At 38.3% G+C, this 21,948-nt stretch overlaps 1 non-coding gene across 1 annotated transcript; it reads right to left on the bottom strand.

Annotated features, from left to right (window-relative positions):
• Window positions 1-21,417: 21,417 nt before the first annotated feature.
• On the bottom strand, window positions 21,418-21,523 carry LOC138833490 (U6 spliceosomal RNA). Its single transcript, XR_011373937.1, has one exon. It is a non-coding gene; the product is annotated as a U6 spliceosomal RNA (small nuclear RNA).
• Between the last annotated feature and the right edge of the window lie 425 nt (window positions 21,524-21,948).

Raw genomic sequence — 21,948 nt, 5'->3', positions numbered from 1 at the left:
GTGTCCAAGAACATCAGCAAAACCAATGATGAGGCAGGCACCAGTGGCTCCTCCTTGATACTTACAAGACTGTGATAGGACGATCATGGTCAAAGTCACTCTAAGCCAGGAAGTTCTTGAGACCCCTGTCCAAATTCAATGCCAACAAAGCCAGAAGTAGATTCGTGTGGCTCCAGTGGTAGAGGGCTAGCCTTGAGGAAAAGCAGCTCAGGGACTGTGCCAGATCCTGAGTTCAAGGTCCAAGACTGGCAACAAATGGACATACACAACAATCTGTGCAGCCATCCAGCTCAAGCAGGTCACCCTCTTGTCCCCAACTGAATTGGACAGAGTTCTCTGGGAAAGGGGCTGGGGGAGTCATTGTCATCTTAACTCTGCCCAATCTGCCTGCATCACAGGATTCTGCCACACCCCCATTATTTCATGATTCTTTCTGACCACTGGTATACAAGAATTGTGGCTACGCCCACATTCCATGTTGCCTGGTAGACGGATGAGGCTTTGTTAACACACTGAGCCTGACATCCACAGTGGGGAAATCATACCACAGGAGCAGTGGGCCAGCTGCAGGCACCTGGCCCACCTGGCAGCTCAGTGCCAGACTGAGCTGGAGATACAGCCTCCCGCCCCATGAGCTGCCACCACAGCATTCATGGGGATGGGAAGTGGGACATGTGGGCATCCAAGAAGTAAATGTGCTTCATCCACAACCTGCCTGATGAGGTGGACTTCCAGAATCCAGCAAGTTAGCTCCACCATCGATGCAGCCAGCTGTCAGCACACATCCAAACTATTGAGGAGTCCCTTGTGGTGTGTAAAGAGCAGATGTTGGTCCTGAATGAGCTGTTTTGGGAGAAAGCTGAGTGTGTTTGCTGGATGTCCCAGGAGAAGATGAAGAGAAAAGTACTGCAGGAGCTGCTGTCGATCCTCAGAGAGGAAGGCATGGACAGCAGGCTCCAGATGCCAGCACAGGCTGAGCCCCCAACCACCAATGCTGCTTCAGATGCATCAGGGTCTGTGGGGGTGAAATGAGGGAGGAGCCAAAAGGTTTTGAAGAATTGCAACTTGAGGACAGCGTCGAAACTGCCAGAGGATAGATCAGTGTTCTCATCACCATAGAGGACTCCCCCAAGGAGCACATCCTGCTGCAGATGCCCTAGATACAGATCTGCCCACAGCTCAGGCGAGGAGTGCTCCCTCCCTTTCTTCGGTAGACTGATTCAGATAATGACTCCTCATGTGACATACTGACTCTCAAAAGCCTTGGAAGCCACCAGAAATAGGTGGCCAGTTGGCCTTCTCTCAGGCCTCTATCTGCTGGGTGATGGGAAGGTTTAACTGGGGGTCAGTTAAGGCAGAGGCTGCCGGGAGGTGGCCCAATCTCAAGGGACATCTAATGGCCCATTGGTGACCAGGGAAGAGACCCATATTATGCTTATCACAAAGAATAAATTGTTCTCAAAGGGGAAAGAAGCCTCCAACGAAGATTTGTTCTTCCAGTCCTGGGGCTTGAACTAAGGGCCTGGCCACTGTCCCTGAGCTCTTTTTGATCAAAGCTGATGCTCGACCAGTTGAACCCCACTTCCCCTTCCAGCTTTTTCTGTGTGGAATCAAGCCCAGGGCTTCAGTCATGCTAGGCGACTACTCTACCACTGAGCCACATTCTCAGCTAGGATGATTCACCCCTCCCAAACCCATATGGCCATTCCTGAGATAAAGAGTAAGTAGGGGCTAGGAGGAATATGAAGCACTTCTGCTTCACACCAAAATAATTCCCCGCCCCCAATTCCCACACCCTTAGTTGAAGTTTCTCTTCTACCATTGAGGGATGAGGGAAGCAGAGGGGAGTCCCGAGAGAGGAGTATCAACAACAGTGCCCCCTGAGCCCCACAGCTTCCCCACACAAGGGGTCCTCCAGATTCCAATCTTACCTGACTCAATGTGGAGTCTGCACTGTCTTCCCACCACTGCAAGGCTCAGGATGAAATAAAGGTCAACCCTAGGCTCAGCCCACACCAGGGTGGAAGTTCCTAATCCCAGACCTACTTCCACCTCTGACTACCCCGAGTTAGGACAGACCCACCACTCACCACTGTGTTGGCTGCGATGACCTCCTGGATGGATTCCAGGAAGAAGGTCTACGGCAAAGAGCAGAAGCAGCAGGGTCAGCATGGCAGAAGGAGGTGGGGTGATTGCTTTGGGATCTTCCTCCTTGGAGCCCTCCCTTCCATCCAGAGCCATGCTGACCTGAAGCATGGACAAGGCCAGGGGGTGAGACAAGATGGACCAGCACGGGACTAAAGGAGGCACTGCTTTGTCCTGGAGCACGTGAAAATTCCAATTATATTTGTCCAATGCCAATCCCAAAGCCAACATCTCGTTTTTGTTGGCCATGAACACTCTCCCTGAGCTCTTATTCTCGAGGCTGGTACTCTACCACTTGAGCCACAGGACCACTTTTGTTTTCTGATGGTTCATCAAGGATAAGAGTCTCACACACTTTCTGCCCAGGCTGGCTTGGCACCTTGATCCTCCAAATCTCAGCTTCCTGAGTAGCTAGGATGCCAGGCATGAGCCACCAGTGCCCAGTATGTGATAACTTTTGAAGGCATCTTGGAGATTTTGTGAAGGAGCCCCAACGGGCCTGGATAGACCATGACCCAATCAAGGAGCTGGGTTCGGTGTAGGATTATCTTCTACCCATTCTGTTCTCCAAAGTTAAAGATGCCAGGTGGTGGTGTATGCATCAGACACCTAGGCCAGCAGTCACCAGGCTTAGTGGGGGAAAAGTAGAGAATACCCAAAGATTGCAGTGTAGAAATCTCTGATTTTGCATGCATGTGGTGTGTGTGTGTGTGTGTGTGTGTGTGTGTGTGTGTGTGTGTGTGTGTGTGTGTGTGTGAACTCAGGGCCTAGGCTCTATCCCTGAGTTTTCTTGCTCAAGGTTACTGCTCTGCCACTTGAGCCACAGCCCCACTTGTTTTTCGATTGTTAATTGTAGGTAAGTGTCTCAAGGATTTTCCTGTCCAGGGTGACTTGGAAGCATGATGGAGACCCCAGGGAAGCAAGAGTAAACACAACTCGCAGGTACAATCCCTATGGTGGGCCACTCCTGCCTCCTGGTGGCCACATGCGGGATAGGCGGCCCCGTGCCATTGTCCTCTAGAGTTCAATTTTGAGAAGTGACCAGGGCCAAGCTGACTTTTGTTCACCCTGAGTGCTGATGCCAGAGCAGGTCTGTTCCACCCTAGGCCAAGAGAGCTCCAGGAGGCCCAGCTTTCCAGGGGCTCAAGGAAGAGAGAGGTCAGCTCCAGGCTGAGCTAAGATCCTTTGCCCCCAGAGACCCCAACTTGGCCTTCCTTATCACCATAAGACCTGTCAAAGAACAACCCCCCCAAAAAAACAAAATTGGAGCTGTACCTCCAAGTAGTAGAGCTCTAGCATTGAACCAAAGAGCTCAGGGACAGGGCCCCCAAACTTTGAGTTCAAGACCCCCATAAAACACAGGTTGGCTAAATGTGAGCTGGTAAGATTTGTGAAGTGTTTCTGAAGAATGGGGATACTGAAGAAAGCATCCTAATTCTAATGAAAGCTGAACCTGTGACATACAGCTATGTGCTGAGTCCTTCAAAGGGCACTATTTGCTGCATCCTTCCCACATGGGGGTTTTGTGCTGAGTCCTCAAAAATGTGCTGTTTGTTGAGTCATCCCATAGGGTGCTATGTGCTGAATCCCTGAGAAGAGTGGGCCGTGCTGAGGTTTTCAAAGGGTGCTGTGTTCTGAGTCCATTACACAATGTACTGTATGCTGAGTCTTTCAAAAGGTGTGGTGTGCTAATTCATCTAAAAGGATCCTGCTATGTGCTGAGCCCTTGAGAAGAGAGGGATGAGGTGAGATTTTTGAGTGCTGTGTGCTGAGTCCTTTACACAGGTTGCTCTGTATTGTCCTTCAAATGGTGCTGTGTGCTGAGTGCTTCCACAGTGTGGTATGTGCTGAGTTCTGCCATAGTGTGGTATGTGCTGAAACTTACAAAATTCTTATATGCACTGAGTTCTTCAAAGGGTGCTATAAAATGAGAGATTTACAAAGGGTGATTTGTACTCAGCTTTTCAAAGGGCTGTGTGTGGAGTCTTAACACAGAGTGTACTATGTAATGTGCCCCTGGGAAAGTGTGCTATGTGCTGAGTTTGTCAAAGCATGCAATGTGCTGACTCCTTTACACTGCAAGCTGTGGACTCCCTCCTTCAAAGGGTGCTGTGTGCTGAGTACCCTACATAGGGAACTATATGCTGAGTCCTTCAAAGTGAGCTGTGTGCTGAGTCCTTTACACAGGGTGCTTTGTGCTGTTTTTGGAAGTGTGCTGTGTGTCATCCCAAAGAGCGCTTTGTACTGAGACCTTGAGAGGTTGTTATCCCCAACAGTCACACACACACACACACACACACACACACACACACACACACATACACACACACACACACACAAGGGTCACCATGCACCTTCTTCGTGTGTGGAGTGAAGAGGGGTGGAGGAGAGTCTCCTCCATGGGTGGAGCTGAGGGGAGATTCGATACCTGGGGCAGGTACTGGGGTTGGGGGAGAGTGCTGAGCTGACGTGATTGCTTACCTATCACTTCTGATCACAAATCCTCTCTTTAATTTTTATAGTATCTTTGAATAAATCACACAATTTGCATGTAATTATCATCTTAAGGAAAGACAGTCTGCTTTTACATCTTTCATTCTATATGACAAACCCTGATTTTTTGTTTCCCTGTTTTCTGAATAAGTATATTCCTGGAAACAGGATATTCACATCTAATCTGGGTGTAATTTTCATTTTAAAATTAGAAATATAATATAAACTTTGTTGTGACTAGTCATTTTCTAAATATGAGTGATATTCATGAACACATATATTTTGGTGCCTTTAAGTAAATTGGACTTGATGTGCTATGGTAGTTCTTGTGTCTAATTGACTTAACCATTAGATTATTCATGTATAAACATGTGCATTGCACTTTTTTATTTTTATATATAAAATAGTCCCCAAGGATTTACTTTAAAGTGATAAGGGGGGCTGTTTTCATTTTCCATACTTTATATTTATTTCAGTAAAAGTACAAGAAATACATGATGTTTACTGAAGCAATATAAAAGATGAGAATATATTTCTAAAGAGAATAGATTTATTGATTAAAATATAGAAAAGAGTAAAATAACCAGGTTTCTTGCTTGAGACTGCATAAATTTCATATGAATGTAGCTCAAGATGAGAATCGGAAATAAATTCATATTAATATTATTGAGATCTCAATCACAATATAAGCAATATAGGTATTTTAAGGAATTGGTCATTCAAAGCCATAGATACGTAATGGATGAAGAATGGTATTGAAAACAGCAGAGGAAAACAATTCAACATGCAGATATTATGATTTTATAATACTCACATGAAAGAAATGGAGCTTTTGCCTTTCTGAAGAAGAAAATTTAGCCAGGAATTTCAATGTAAGGCATCAATTATAATGAGTCTAAAGTCTTTTCCTCCAAGATATCCAAGCGTACTATACTCATTCTCTGGAGTAAATAAGTAATTGTTTTAATTAGCTTTGTTTAATATTAATTTACTTGTAGCAAATAGGTTAAAATGTCTGCTCGCTTTCTTTCAATGTAATAACATACATTTGTTGTATATGGACTCGAGACTCCCTTGCCGAAGACCACCAGAGACCATGACCAATACAAATAACAAAGGAGTCGTTTATTTGCAAATTCGAGGTTGGTCCTCCATGTACTCAGTAACTGGTGAAGCTAAGAGGCCCCCAGCATAGAATCAGCACAGTTTTCATACTATTGAACAAACAACTTTAAAGAAATTTTACATGAGAAATTACATGATTGGCTAAAATTTTAAGCAAACTAAGCTATGCATATCTGATTGGCTAATATTATTATTGACATGTAATTGACGGGATCTCTGGCCACTGGGTCACTGTGTCCTGAATGGCCACCCAGTGTTTGGTCAATGCATCTGGACAAAATTCCTGACTTTCCCAAAGATTATTTATGTCTGTTTTCCGGGAATTGTTTTTCTTTTTGTGTCATTTCTGGGTCAAACCCATGGTTATTTTTATAATTCATACTTCACAAAATGGTTGCTAGTGTGTAATGGAGTTACTTAGTACTTCCTTGTGCCTCTTTAAGCCTTAGGCTCTTCAGATTTCATATTATTACTGTCTCTTCATACAAGCCTGAAATCACTATTTCAAAGTAACACAAACAGAAAAACAAAAATAACCTGATACAACCATCACAAATCCTAAATTATGTGAAAAAATCCATAATATAAAAAGTAAACCTGAGGAAGAGGAAAAACAGTGGCAGAATAACAACAGAAAATTACCCTAGCTCTCTCTAATGAAACAGAGATTTACAGTCCTAGCAGGTACTCCACTTCTAGAGGGTCACATCAAGTCAGCTATAATTATATGTAGATATACAATCCAAAAGAAGATATTATGTTGTCTTCACAAGCACACAGAAATCTATGAAAAGTTACCCAGCCAGGAAGGTGAGTGCTGTGACTGTGTTGGCCAACATACTCAAAAGCACAACTGCAGTGTGGAAATAAAAGGTCCACATGGGAAAAAATCACGAGCAGAGTCAGTCACATTTAAACACAGACACAATTTACCTTACCACTGGACAGTCAGAACTGTTATTGGAACCACAAGTATTAACATTACAACATCTCACCACAACTGATCTCTTCTCTTACACTTAATGGTCCAGACACAAACCTAATTCCAGAAAAAGCAATCACAATAGAAGACCAAAGCAACATCTGGCAAATCAACCAAGAACATAGATAGTCACCTATTAAGATCAGAGATGCCCCAAATGAAAGCCAAGAAATCTTCCAAATGGACAGAACAAATCAGAAAAATAAGCGGAAAGTCATTCCAAAGTAATAATTCACACAGTAAATAAAAAAAGCATTAGAACAGACAATCAAGGACCTAGAAGATAGTTTTCAAAATACATTACAAATACTGCTGAAAAATGTGGTTAATGAAAAAATATATAACCTCTACAAGGAAACTTGTGAACAAGATGAGCCCAATCAAAGATTAGCAAAATCATTCATGGAGACTCCAAACAGAAAGAAAAATAAATTCTAAGGCAAGAGAGTCCAAGGAAAAAAATAGATACCAAGTTAAAAGATATAAAAGAAGACACAGGTAAAACCCATATCCCCCAACCCCCCACCCAAAGAATAGTTTAAAGAAAGTCCATACAAGAGATAAAAAAAAGCTTTAATAAAGATATAGAAGCCCTAAAAATAACCAATTATAAGACAGGGAAATAAAAACAAAATAGAATGTCTCTACAGCAAATAGATGATATAGAAGATAATCTCAGAGATCACAGATAGAATAGGTCTAATAGGAAAGAGGAAATAATCATTTAGAACATATCCAAGAAATAAGAAATAATCTTGCTGGAAGTTCAAGACTCAGAAGATCAAATTGGGGGAGGTAGGTATCAAGAAGGAGAAGAGCAGGAAACTAAATGGATGGGAAATATATTACAGAATTGTAGCAAAGATCATTCCAAATATCCAAAGATATAGGCTCATTCAGCGAAGAGAAGCCTTTAGAAGACCAAACAGAGAATCCCAGAACAGAACAAACCACCACCACATCATAGTCTATTAGAGGATCATTAGAGATAAACGAAAGGATTCTTAAATCGGTCAGGAGAAAAGACAGATTATTTATAAAGGATATACAGTCAGAATAAATACAAGTTTCTTAGCTGATATGGTAAAAAGGAAAGCCTGGCATGATATATGAAAACATTAAAGGCAAACAATTACCTATCATGAATATGGTCCCAAGCCAAACTCTCCTTTACATTAAAAGATTTTGTAAAAATATTTCATGACAAAGAAAACTTGAAACAATGTATCTCTACCAAATCAGCAGGATAGAAGTTATTCAAATATATCCTACATAGAGAAGATCAAGAAGAACAGGACTGATTATATAAAATGTTCCCTACCCGAGAACAGGGTAAATATATTAAGAGTAGATGAGGCACAGCTCCTAACAGCATGTGCATAACAGGACTTATCAGATATTTCACAGTCTTAACCTTTAATATAAATGGACATAATTTTCCAAATAGAAGACATAGATTAGATAGTAGTATCAAAAAACAAGACGCATCCATATAGTATCTAAAAGAGACACATTTTATTGACAAGAACAAACACATACTCAAACTGAAAGGCTGGAAGGAAAATTTTCAAGCAAATGGACACCATAAAAAGACCACACAATTACTAACATAAAATAAAATAGAATTCAAATTAAAATTATTAGGAAGAGACATTATATATTGATAAATGCAACTCTCCATTAGGAGGATATAACAAGTCTAAATATCAATGCCCTGAATCCTAGAGCACCCCCACTTCATCAACCAAATACTACTTAACCTAAAAACACATCTTAATACACATCTTAATAGGTCATCTAAGCAAATTTCAACCAAGAAAATGAAAACCTATATAACTACTTTGACCACCTAGCCCTAACAGATATCTACAGAATATACCTTCAATGTCAGAATAAACATTATTCACAGCAGCTCATTGAAGAGTCTCCAAAATAGAACATATCCAATGGTAGATTGCTTGCCTTGCATTCATGAGGCCCTGGGTTCAATTCCTCAGCAAAAGATAAGCAAAAGAAAAAAGTCGGAAGTTGTGCTGTGGCTCAAGTGGTAGAGGACTAGCCTTGAGCTGAAGAGCTGAGGGTCAGCGCCCAGGCTCAGAGTTCAGGCCCCACAATCAGACACCCCCCCCCTCCAAAAAAAGAAATTCTATCTAAATTGAAAGAAAAATTAATTGAATTCCCATATCTTGTCAGAACACAACAGAATAAACATATAATTAAACAGCTAAAGTAAAAAAAAATTTCTCATACACATGAAGACTGAACAACACATTGCTGAATGACCAACGGGGCACTGAATACATTAGAATGAAAATCTGAAAGTTTCTGAAATTTAACAAATTGAACACACAAAATACCAACTCCTCTGGGACACAGAAATGCAGTACTTGGAGGAAAATTAATAACTCTGAGTGCCTACATCAAGCAATTGGGGAAATTTCAAGCCTGTATATTAATTATATACCTCAAATTTCTTGAAAACAGGAACAAGCCCAAATTCATAGCAGTAGACAGAAACAAATAAAAAAAATTAAATCAGAAATAACTAAAGACAAAATAAAACATAAAAAGATCAACAAAATAGAGTTGGTTCTTTCAATAAATTAACATACTTGACAGACCCTTGACAAATCTGCCTAAGAAGAGAACTTATATAGATAGAAAGATAAATAGAAAGCCCTCAGATTGGGAGAAGATCGTTATTTGCTCCGCAACAGGCAATGGCCTCATATATAAAATATATTAGAGCCCAAAAAGTTAACCCCCCAAAAAACAAATCCTCAAAGAAACAACAGCCTCTGGCTGGGAAGGTGGCCCAGTGGTAGAGCGCTTGCCCTGCATGCCTGAGGCCCTGGGTTCGATTCCTCAGTAGAAATTAGCAAAAAGAACAAAGCCGGAAGTGGCACTGTGGCTCAAGTGGTAGAGCTCTAGCCTTGAGCTGAAGAGCTGAGGGACAGCGCCCAGTCCCAGAGATCAGGCCCCACGACCGGACACCACCTCCCCCCAAAAAAACAACAACTCTCTTAATAAGTGAGCTAAAGATTTAAAGAGAGACCTCTCTGAAGCAGAAATATGAATGGCCAATAGACACATGAAGAAATATGAAACATTTCTGGCCATAGAAATGCAAATCAAAGCAACATTGAGATTCCACCACACCCCAGTTAGAATGACCATTGTGAAGAAAACTAATAACAACAGATGCTGGGCTGGGGGGATGTGGCCAAAAAGGAACATTACTACACTACTGGTGGAAATGTAAACTTGTTCAAAACTCCAGAAAGAAGTATAGAGGTTGCTCCAAAGAGCTCCCCTATGACCCAGCAAACCCACTGCTGGGTATTTACCCAAATGACCACAAACAAGACCACACTAAAGCTACCAGCACAACTATGACAATTGTAACATTATTCACCATAGCTAAGAAATGGAACGAACACAGATGTCCCTCTGTAGATGAATCAATCAAGAAAATGTCATATATATTCACAAGAAAAATTCTATGCTTCCGTCAGAAAGAATGACATTGCCCCATTAGTAAGGAAATGGAATCACTTGGAAAAAATAAGTCAAACAAGCCAGACCCAAAGAATCATAGGCTACATGTTTTCATTCATTTGGAAAAACTAGAATATGCCTAGGGTATTCTTAGAAAAGATCACAATACCTTAATAGCTCTATGCATATCACCATACAAAATTATGCTTGTTGAAATGAGCTTCAAGAAATGAATACAAGATAATTGTGTAGTGAACTGTTTTCGTAATTTCTATTTACTTTTTGCTCTTTGGTTTATTCCCTGAAGTCACTGTTTTTGATTTCTGTACCCTTTGTCTTATACATAAGTTAATCTGATTTGGGGAAGAGAAGGGAAATCACAGAAATTGTGGGACAAAGATTAACCAAAGCAACAGTGATATACACTAGACACTATGTTAGAAATGAAGTTTACAACTTTGGGGGAGTGGGATGTCAGGGTTGGTGGAAGCAGGAAAAAAATGAGGAAGCAATAACACTGTTAAAAAATGTGCTCATTACTTACGTAACTGTAACGCACCTCTCTGAATATCAACTTCATAACAAAAAATACCGAATAGCAAATAAGAGTACTCACCCAAATAGAAAAAACTAGAGAAAAAAAATGAGACATCAAACATAAATAAGGAAAATTGATAATATTATAAGAAAGTGCTTTGAAAACTGTATGCCCATCACCTGGAGAATGCTGGAGAAATTGATGCTTTCCTATACTTGAACTGAGCCAAGAAGTGATAAATAAGAAGTAATGAAAATTAAATCTCAATAAACAATTTCCCATACCAGAAATATCTAGTACTCAATGGATTTACCATGAAATTAAGGGCTGAAATGAACTTACAATATTCAGATTTAACTCTTCAATGGAATAGAAAGGGAAATGGAATTATTAAACACATTCAATGAAGCTAGAATTAGACTCTTTCAGGGGCTGGGAAGGTGGCTCAGTGGTAGAGTGCTTGCCTTGCATGCATGAGGCCCTAGGTTCCATTCCTCAGCACCACATTAGCAAAAAGAAAAAAAGCCGGATGTGGCGCTGTGGCTCAAGTGGTAGAGCACTAGCCTTAAGCTGAAGATCTGAGGGACAGCACACAGGCCCAGAGTTCAGGCCCACGACCAGACCACCCCTTCCAAAAAAAAGAATTAGATTTTCCCAAATTGATGGGGACTCATCAAAGAAAAAGAACTACGAACCCAACTCCTTGATAAGCATTGATGCAAACTTCTCAATAAATTTCTCACCAACCAATTTTAGCAACTAACAAAAAAATTATATGCTATGATCAAACAGTATTCATCCTAGGATACAATTGGATTCAATATACTTGTCAATAAACATAAAACATGACATCAGTAGAAGCAGGGAAAGAACCACATGATCATCTATATGGATGTAGAAATAGCTTTTAACAAGCTCCCGTACCCCTTTATGATTAAAGGTCTGAGAAGCTAGGAATGCATGGAGCTTTCTTAAATATAATACAAAGTATGTATATGGCAAAGAGATAATAAGCGTGTACCTAATGGTGGAAGCATGAAGTCATTAAAATCAGGAATGAGAAAAGGATGTCCACTATCTCTACTATTCTTCAATATAGTAGTGGACTTTCTAGCAAGAGCAATAGGCAAGAGGAAAACATAAAGGGGATCCAAATAGCGAAGAAGTAAAACTATCCCTATTTACAGATGAAAGGATCCTATATTTAAAGGACACTATAGCTTCTTCCCCCCACTTTAGTAAAGGTGGTGCTAACCTTCAGCAATGTAGCAGAGTATAAAACTCACAAGAATCAGTAGTTTTTCTGTTTTACTAACAATGGGAAGATCCACACTTAAATCCAAAAAACCTCATATGTATTAGCTTCAAAATCCAATCAAATCTATACAAAACAAAACAACAACAAAACTAGGAATTAATAAATTTAAAATAGGAAATTTAAGGAGATTCAAGGAAATGGAATGTCTTTCAATGCTCCTGGTTGGAAGACTTAACAATTAACATTGTGAAAACTGCAATACTGCCCCCAAACAATTGACAATACAATACCCATCAAAATCCCAACAATATTCTTCAATGCAGTAGAGAAAGCAATCTGAATGTAATAAAAAATTACAAAATTACAGATGAAACCAAAGGATTAGAAATGAACTCATGGGCCTATTGTCATTTTACACACACACACACACACACACACACACAAACACACACAATGGAATTCTATTCACCCATCAGAAAGGATGACTTTTCACCAGTCTTTAGGAAAATGAAAGGCTTGGGAAAATTATACTAAAAGAAAGGTATGCACACTCAGAGCAATATAGTTTTCAAAGATTCATTCATTTATGGTAGCTAGAAGGTGCCTACAAATCTACAAGTACATGACAGATTCTACATCGCCCCAGATAGAATGGCGATTATCAAGAAAACTAACAATAGCGAATGCTGACAGGGATGTAGCCAAATGGGAACTCTATTACACAGTTGGTGGGAAATTAAACTTGTTCAACCACTCAGGAATGCAGTACGGACGTTCCTCAAAAGACTAAACATAGATTTCCCTTAAGACCCAGTAATTCCTGTCTTGGGCAGTAATCCAGTAAATAACAAGCAAGCTCACATGAAAGCTACCAGCATAACTATGTTCAGGGACCCGACCCAGAGTTCAAGGACTGGAAAACAAGTTACCACTGCTGGTATTTTTTCCCCAAATAGGAACCTTTTTTTTGGGGGGGGGGCGTCTGGTCATGGGGCCTGAACTCTGGGCCTGAGCGCTGTCCCTCAGCACTTCAGCTCAAGGCTAGTGCTCTACTACTTGAGCCAAAGCGCCACTTCCAGCTTTTTTCTTTTTACTTATGCAGTGCTGAGTAATCAAACCCAGGACCTCATGCATATAAGGCAAGCCCTCTACCACTGAACCACCTTCCCAGCCCTAAATATGAATCTTTTGACATAAGATAACAAACCATTCTATTTGCAGCAGCTAGGATAGGACTTAAATGTAGTGGGTGATAAAATGGCTTCTTTATTGAATGTTAGGAAAAGATGTAAGCAGTCCAAGAAAAGTGTGATTTGTTGTTGTTGTTGTTTTAGGGGCTTGAAATCTGGGCTTGGGCACTGTCCCTGACCTCTTCAACTCAAGATAAGGGCTCTACCTCTTGAGCCACAGTTTCTGTTTTTCTGGTGGTTAAATGGAGCTGAGAGTCTGAGGGACTTTCCAGCCCAGGCTGGCTTTGAACAGCAGTCCTCAGATCTCAGCTTCCTTAGTAGCTAGGATTACAACTGTGAGGCACTGGCACCAGCCTAAAAATGAGAGACTTTTATAAAAGAAAATCTACCTCTTCACCTGTGTCTAAACCTCAGATATCACTATTAGAACACTTCATCCTTGACTCATTTCATCAGACATTGTAAATTTTCTCTTTTCTTTCATGTGAGAATACTGTAGTCAATATCAACTCAGCTGTGGGACTGAATCAATTGTATGGTAATTGCTAGCAGCTAAATCAAGAACATTTACCTCAAAACATATGAAACCCTCATTTGGAATAATTTTTTTCACTTTTTATTACAAATCTGTGCTTTATTACTTCCTAATGTGATATTAGAACCCCTAACAGAGTGATGATATTTTTTTTTTCTTCAGCAATTGGCCTTCTCCCACATGTGGTCAAATATTTAATTCAAAGATTTCCATTGAAAATTCATTAAGCTGATGTTTAAGAAAATGTGCATTTCTCAAAAAAAAAAGGAATGTGGTCTGCTCTCTTCTTACATGCACAGGACTTCTATGATTTATGTGTTCTACAAGGAATACTATTTTCCAATCTTTTTGTGACCAATTTTAGTCTGATCAGTCTTTCTGACCCTCTCTCTGGAGTCTCATTTCAGTCTGCCTCATCACAAATATTTTAATTATCATCTAAATTACTCTCAGCTTCTGTTTTTTGCCTGACTTCATGTAGGCTGTGATAGCAGCCTTGACTGGCAATGAATACTGGAGTTTTTGTTTGTTTGTTTTGTTTTTAGAGGTCTAGGATTACTCTTCGATGTATTAGCTTCTCTGGGCCCCAAAGATTCGCTGGCCTAGAGTCAATGGGTTTTTCTCCTAAACATACAAAAACAGCTGACTAAATTCCTGTTTTAATTGTCTCAAAATGAGGCAATCTGGCATCCTTGGAAATCCAGGAATAATCATCTGTAACCACTTACAGAAATGGTCTATCAAGATGGCTTTTCAAGTTTGACTGTGAAAAATGTTCATTTCCAACTCACCACCATAAAACAGATCACATCCCTGGGAACAAAATTTTGGAAAGAAGGTTCCCCTTCCTTCTTTCTCTTATGCTAGATCAAACCATAGTATTCTGCAGTTGTGGCCAGCCTGGAGCACATTTTCCCAAGAATATTCTGTAATGTAAAAGAGGATCAACTATCCTCTTTTACTTGAAAATACTTGTCTACTACAGATGGATTTATATGGCTTATATCTGTTGATATTTTCATTACTTCAAACACATGGATAATTTATATTGGGATTAGATAAGTGGCAAAGCATTTATGGAATAAACATTAAGTTTACTTTCATATATCCAATATAATACACTTATCCTCTTTTGGAAAATTCAATCCAACTTCAGAAACAAAGTCAGAAATATAAAATAAGCCTTAATACGTATAATCTGGCACAGATACACCATCATTTACTCAGAAATTCAGTCTCTATAAATATTTATTTGGTACAAAATAATAAAAATTTAATTAACAAATATGACTTTTAAGTACCATCTGAAATACTCCTCATGTCTATAATTGCATATAATTGTATATCTCTCCCCTAGACAAGAATTTAACATGCATGTAGAAATCAAATTTCTAGAAAATAAGCTAGATGAGAGGAGACATACCCTCATGTAAAGTGTGGTGAATTTTTACCACAATTCTGAACCGTTCCACCTAATACCAAGAGTCATGAGCAATAATTTATTATTTGATGTTAAGGACGATTACTAAGTGTAGAATACACTTTGAATTATTACATTAATTCACAGAAATGAAACAATAATGACATATTATTTGTTAAAATTCTAATGCTTGTCAATTATACAATTCATAAAATATATTATTAAAATTAGTTTCACTTTTTTCTTTTCTATAGGTGCTGAAATAAAAATTATATATTTAACATTGAATATTACTAAATCAATGATAAGTAACATACTATGAAAATGATATACTATTAAACTGTGATTTGAATTATATTTCTAACAAATTGTGATGTAAACAACATTTAATAGAATTATGGGTAATATTTTTTATACTTACCAGCTTATTTGTTTTCTAATTGTGTCATTTGTTATTGTTGGTTCAAGTCATCTCTTCACCTTAATATTTTAGTTTTCTATTTTATCTATATTGCTTTGCTGATTTTGCATTTTGTTTTCCCTTTTCAGTGACTGACATTAGGCTGTAAATCTGTATGGTAGTTTATTACTTCCTATGGTAAAGTCAAATTACTGCTCTCCACAGCTTTTCTACTATACTATACTACAGTACTTCCCCCACTCCCATCTCCTGTATTGCTGCTCTCATATACTTTATTTTTATTTAAATTTTATTGTCCAGGTAATGTACAGAGGGGTATAGTTACATAAGTAAGGTAATCAATTCATTTCTTTTCTAACTTTTTTACCCCTTCTAAAATGTCTCTCCTTATTCATTCACAACAACCCCCCCAATATCATTTCCAACATATTGTCTTATGAGTACCATTGTTGCATAGGTCCCCCCTTTTTTCTTTGTCTCACCATTTTATTTTTTCCCTTTCGTTTCCCTAGTTCCCTAGTTTTAACACCCAGGGTACCAAATCAAATACAATGACTACAGGGGATAAACCATTGGTGGGTAAAACACAAAAGGATGAAAAAAAATCACGTAATACATTAAGAACAACAACAATAAAGAACATATCTTGGAGTTCATTTCATTTGGAAACACCTTATACGGTCCTATGTACATAGCTATTGAGTTATTCTGCTCATCTAATAAGATTATATGTGATGTGAACAATAATGTTCCCCTTTTTTCCCAATAATCCCACTTCTGAGCATTTAACCATGTGACCACAAACAAGACCACACTGAAGCTACCAGCACAATTATGTTTATCACAGTATTATTTACCAAAGCTAAGATATGGAATCAACTCATATGCCTCTCAGTAGATGAATGGAACAAGAAAATGTGACACACACACACACACACACACACACACACACACACACACACACACACACACACATACACAAATACACATACATGGAATACTATGCTTCCATTAGAAACAATGATACCACCTTATCTGTAAGGAAATAGAAGATCTTGGAACAAATCATATTAACTGAAGTAAGCCAGACTTAAAGGAACATAGGTCTCAAGGTTTCTCTTATTGGTAATAATTAGTTTACATCAAGGAAAATTTCATGTATTTTAATTTGACATTTTGTTCTATGTTGAGCATACATTATTGCTATATTGCTTGTTATTGTTTCCTTTTTTTGAGGAGGTCAACATTTATTTAACCAATAAAGTGAAGTATGTAGGCACTGTTATCAGGTGTAAGATAATGTATCTACTTAATATTTTTATTGTGAAAATATTGTACAGAGGGGTTACAATTACATAGGCAAGGTAATGAGTACATTTCTTATCAAGCATTGTTTATTCTTCTTTTGTTTCGCCTTGCCATCCCTTCCTATAAATTCCCCTGCCCCGTGCCAAAGCTGTAAAGTTTGTTTTTTGACATAACATCTTATACATCTCATTGTTGCAATGGGTCCACCTTTATCCTTATTTAAATATTTTTTCTTTCCCCTCCACAAATTATACCTAAATCAAATACAGTGCAAACAGGACTTATACCGTGGGGGAGGGACATACAAAGCAACACAGAAATATCTTATAAATATTTTAGAAACAATAGCAAGAAAGATTTTTTAAAAAACGAGTTCTTATCTTGGGGTACTTTTCGCCTAACATCAACTTATCTGACCATTTCTGCTTGTCTCAGATATATACTAGTTATTATAAATAAAGGAAACCATGGGACCTATGTTTCTTTGTGCCTCGGTTATTTCACTTAATATAATTTTTTTCAAGTCTTTTCATTTCCTGACAAATGGGGCAACAGGCAGTTATACTTAAAGAATTATGTTCATTTTATCCATTACTGAAGGAAGAACAACTGAAAGAGCAACCCCTATGAGGAAGAACAACTCCTACTTACTTATCTTCATTCCTATGTAAGGCCAGTGTTGTCCCCTGTATCCTCATGTTGTACATTACAACTCTATACTTGGTCATCCTGTATATCTACTATCTTCTACACTGTGACCTAAATGCCCCAGCAATTCCACTTTGCTTTACTTTTTAAAAAAATTCTCTCTAAATGTTTGAGATTGTGTGTGTGTGTGTGTGTGTGTGTGTGTGTGTGTGTGTGTGTGTGTGTTGTTTTACAATGATTAGAAGACAATATTTTTCTTGATTTGAATACATCATTCAGGTTATTGTAAGTTGTGGCTAATGGGAGAAATCTCTTGCTATTTTAAGTATGAAACAGAAAAATATATTTGTGCATGCACCACAGTTGCTTTATTAGTCTGTACTTGAACACTTAACTTCGATTTTTATGTTGGCTGTTGTTGTGAATAATGTGAATAATAATGAACCACAGATATATTTATCAGTTATACATAGAGAAATAATCACATGATCAGTGGATCAGATGATATTTCAAGTTTGCATTTCTTAGAAAATTGCATACTACTTTCTACAATGAGAATACTAACCTGTATGTTGACCAAGAGTGTAGAAAATTTCCTTTTTCTACATTCTCACCAACATTATTACCTTCTGAGTTTTTTGTAAGGGCAGGTTTTTACTATGTGTAGTACCCTAGACTGGCCATAGACTCAAATCCCCTTACTCCAACCTCTCCAATGCTTGGAATTACAAGCCTTAACGACCACACCAGGTTCCTCTGATTTTTTAATGAGTATAATAGTTATGAAGTAGTATCATATTAATTTTAAATTGCATTTCTCTAATGACTTCTGTTCAGAAAGCATTAAGCCAGCATAGAAGTGGTATTAAACATAATTTTGTAAAGCCACTGGCGATTTTGAGGCTATTGGAAAACATGTCTATTCAGAACTTTTGTCCATTTTTAATCATTTCTTGTTAATCTCATCTTTAATCTCTCTATACAAAATCAATAATTAATTCAAGGTTTTAGAAAGAAAAAAATTAAGCAATTACTAACATTTTTCATTTTTCAATAACATGATATTGCCTAAATCATTTTCCGTTTACACTTGAGACTATATAACTCAATATAGTTAGACCTTTTATAAGACTATATGTACTTTATTTATTTTAAGATGATTGTTCTTCCAAAGCCTGCGTGTCTAATTTCCCTTAGATTCTTTCCGTCTCATGTAGTTCAGATTTCAAATTGAAGAATAAATGTAAAGAAGCAAACAAAAAAATACAGTTCCTCTCATTTGATATTGCCTCTACAAGAATGAGGAAAGAGTTCATCCTCCTAAGGACCTATGATATAATACCAAAATTAGAATTCATTCTTCTAGGTATTCCCTATTTTTGCAATGTAACTTAAACGATGTAAAACACAATATACTTTTCAGATACTTTTACGTTTTATTAGTTTTGCACATTTTCGTATGGACTTCACCTCAGTCTACAACATTCCTTCATTATTCTGTCCCTGAAATTTTTATACTACCAAGACATAAGATAACCAGGGGCTGGGAAGATGGCTCAGTGGTAGAGTGCTTGCCTTGCATGCCTGAGGCCCTGGGTTCTATTCCTCAGCACCACATAAGCAAAAAAGAAAAAAGCCGGAGATGGCGCTGTGGCTCAAGTGGTAGAGCGCTAGCCTTGAGCTGAAGAGCTGAGGGACAGCGCCCAGGCCCAGAGTTCAGGCCCCACGACCGGACCCAAAAAAAAAAAAAAAAAAAAGACATAAGATAACCAGTTTGATTTACAGCATGAGAAGTTATCCAACTAGCTTCCTTGGAAACAGAGCATGGTCAATAGATAACATTACTTCTGGTTACTCATTACCTGTAATGGTTTTTGTAATATTTATTGCATTCTATTTAGTATTTAAAAAACTGCTGGCTAAACTCAAAGCTCATTCATAGAAATTTATGTTAAACATTTCACAAGTTTTATTTCTCTCAATTCTTAAGGGAACATTTGTGATAATGCTAATATTATTATCATTCTAGTGTTGGGAAAAATTGTAATTAAAGGCACTAAGCGAATGGTCCAAAGACAAACAGTGAGCAAGGAAATAAGTTAATGTTTCCAAAAGTCTTTCAACAATATAAAAAAGGTAGGTAAAACCCCCATTCTCTTACACTCTCAATTCAATATTCATGTTGTCCCAGAAAAAAATAGCATAACAATTACTGCCCATGGAGATTGTTTTCTGTTACAGTTTATCTTCAACACAGACTGTGTTGGTGACATTGGGTTATCCCGAACAGAACTGAACTTATTAATTGAGGTCCAAAGATAGTCAAATTTCTTCTGTCACTCAGCTCCAATAGCCTTTTTTAAAAAGTACTAAAATTTTAAATAGCTTCACTTACTGTCTTTTAAGAATCCCAAAACGAAATAAATTCACATATATTCACTCCAAAATGCTTTAATAGTAGGAGATGATAAAACACGCCCCCGAGAAGTAAATTTTCTCCTACGTTTAAAATTATTCTGAAAGCCTTGTGCTGGCTGGTCACATCTGTAATCCTATCTACCGTAGATATCTACTCAGTAGCCTGAGATCTGTGGATAACAGTTGGAAGCCAATCAGGGCAAAATAAATTCATGAAATTATTTTTCAAAACTTATAGTGAACTAGCAAAGAGCCAGGAATGGAGATGTAGCTCATATAGTGCTCACCAATCTAGAGAGAAAAGGCCTAGCAATACTTTGAAGCACTGATTTCACTCTGAGCATGCTAATACACAAGCATGTGTGTTTGTGCACGTGTGGGTGTGTGCGCACACACCCACAGACACACCCACACATTTAGTCAAAATAACATCATATCAGTGTTCTACATTAATTTCTTTGTTAATGATATTATATGGATAAAATAGAGTAAATAACCCTTCCATCTCAGAAAATTTGTATACATATTTTAATTGTAAAAATACTTTACAAAGGGGTCACACTTACATGAGCAAATAATGAGTACAATTCCTAACAAGCATTGTTACATCCTCCTTTATTTTTCCCCCATCATCCCTACCCTCCCACCTCCACAAATACACCCCCCTTCCCTGGCCTAAATTGTAACGTTCATTTTTCAACAGAATGTCTTGTGCATCTCATTGTTACAATGGGTCAACCTGTATCCCTATTTAAGCATTTTTTATTTCCCTTCCCCTCCCCAAATTAGTGAAACATATACATAGGATGTAGGGGCACCAACTTCAAATACAGTGAAAACTGGGCTTATAGTTTGGGAGAGGAACATACAAACAAAGAAAAAATATCCCATTGCACATTATAAGTACGTTAGAAACAATAGAGATAAAACTCCTTGTGTCCCTATCTTGGGGATCATTTCCCTTAATATCATCTTATCTGGTCATATGCACATGGCTTTTGACCTTTTCTGCTTATCCCAGACATATATTAGTTATTGAAAATAATGGAAACCATGGGACATATGTTTCTTTGGACTTAGCTTACTTCACTTAATGAATTTTTTTTCTAAGTCTTTGCAATTCCTAAAAAATTGGGCGATGTCATTGTTTCTGATGGAGGCATAGAATTCCATTTTGTACATATACCACATTTTCCTTCATCCATTCATCTACTGAGGGCCATCGGGGTGGGCTCTGTATCTTAGCTATTGTAAATAATGCTGCAGTAAAAATAGTTGTGCTGGTAGATTATTTGTGATCATTTGGTAAAATCCCCAAAAGTGGGATTGCTAGGTCATGGTGGAGCTTTTTATGGAGTCTTTTGAGGACCCTCCATACTTTCCAAAGTTTACACTCTCACCAAGAATGCAGTAGGGTTCCTTGTGGCCACATCCTCTCCAGCATCTGGAACACTTCACGAATTTGGGTGTCAACCTTTCGCAGGGCCATGGTAATCTTCTCTGTAATGTTCCAATTTTAGTGTATGTGCTGCCGAATTGAGCACAAAACATTTTTTTTTTGGTCCGGTTGTGGGGCCTGAACTCTGGGCTTGGGCACTGTCCCTCAGCTCTTCAGCTCAAGGCTAGTGCTCTACCACTTGAGCCACAGCACCACTTCCGGCTTTTTGTTTATGTGGTGCTGAGAAATCGATCCCAGGGCCTCAGGCATGCAAGCCAAGCGCTCTACAACTGAGCCAACTTCCCAGCCCGCACAAAACATTTTTTATATATAAAGTGCAACTGATTTTCTTAAACTAGACAATTCAAAAAAGTAAGTTCAAAGGAATTTTCATGAAGTTTTAGAACCATGTATTTCTTACATAAGCACACATTTAAGAATAAAGTCAAGATTGACATGTCAAAAATTAAATAATTCCTGATAATTGTTGTTTGAGATGTGTGGGAGGAGGAATTCCATTATTCTATACAA

This window comes from Dipodomys merriami, unplaced genomic scaffold (assembly GCF_024711535.1).
Source record: "Dipodomys merriami isolate MVZ:Mamm:240054 unplaced genomic scaffold, mDipMer1.0.p SCAF_209, whole genome shotgun sequence".
Classification (NCBI taxonomy): Eukaryota; Metazoa; Chordata; class Mammalia; order Rodentia; family Heteromyidae; genus Dipodomys; species Dipodomys merriami.
The sequence above is the reverse complement of the archived record's forward strand: the minus strand, read 5'-3'. Positions and strand labels throughout refer to the sequence as shown.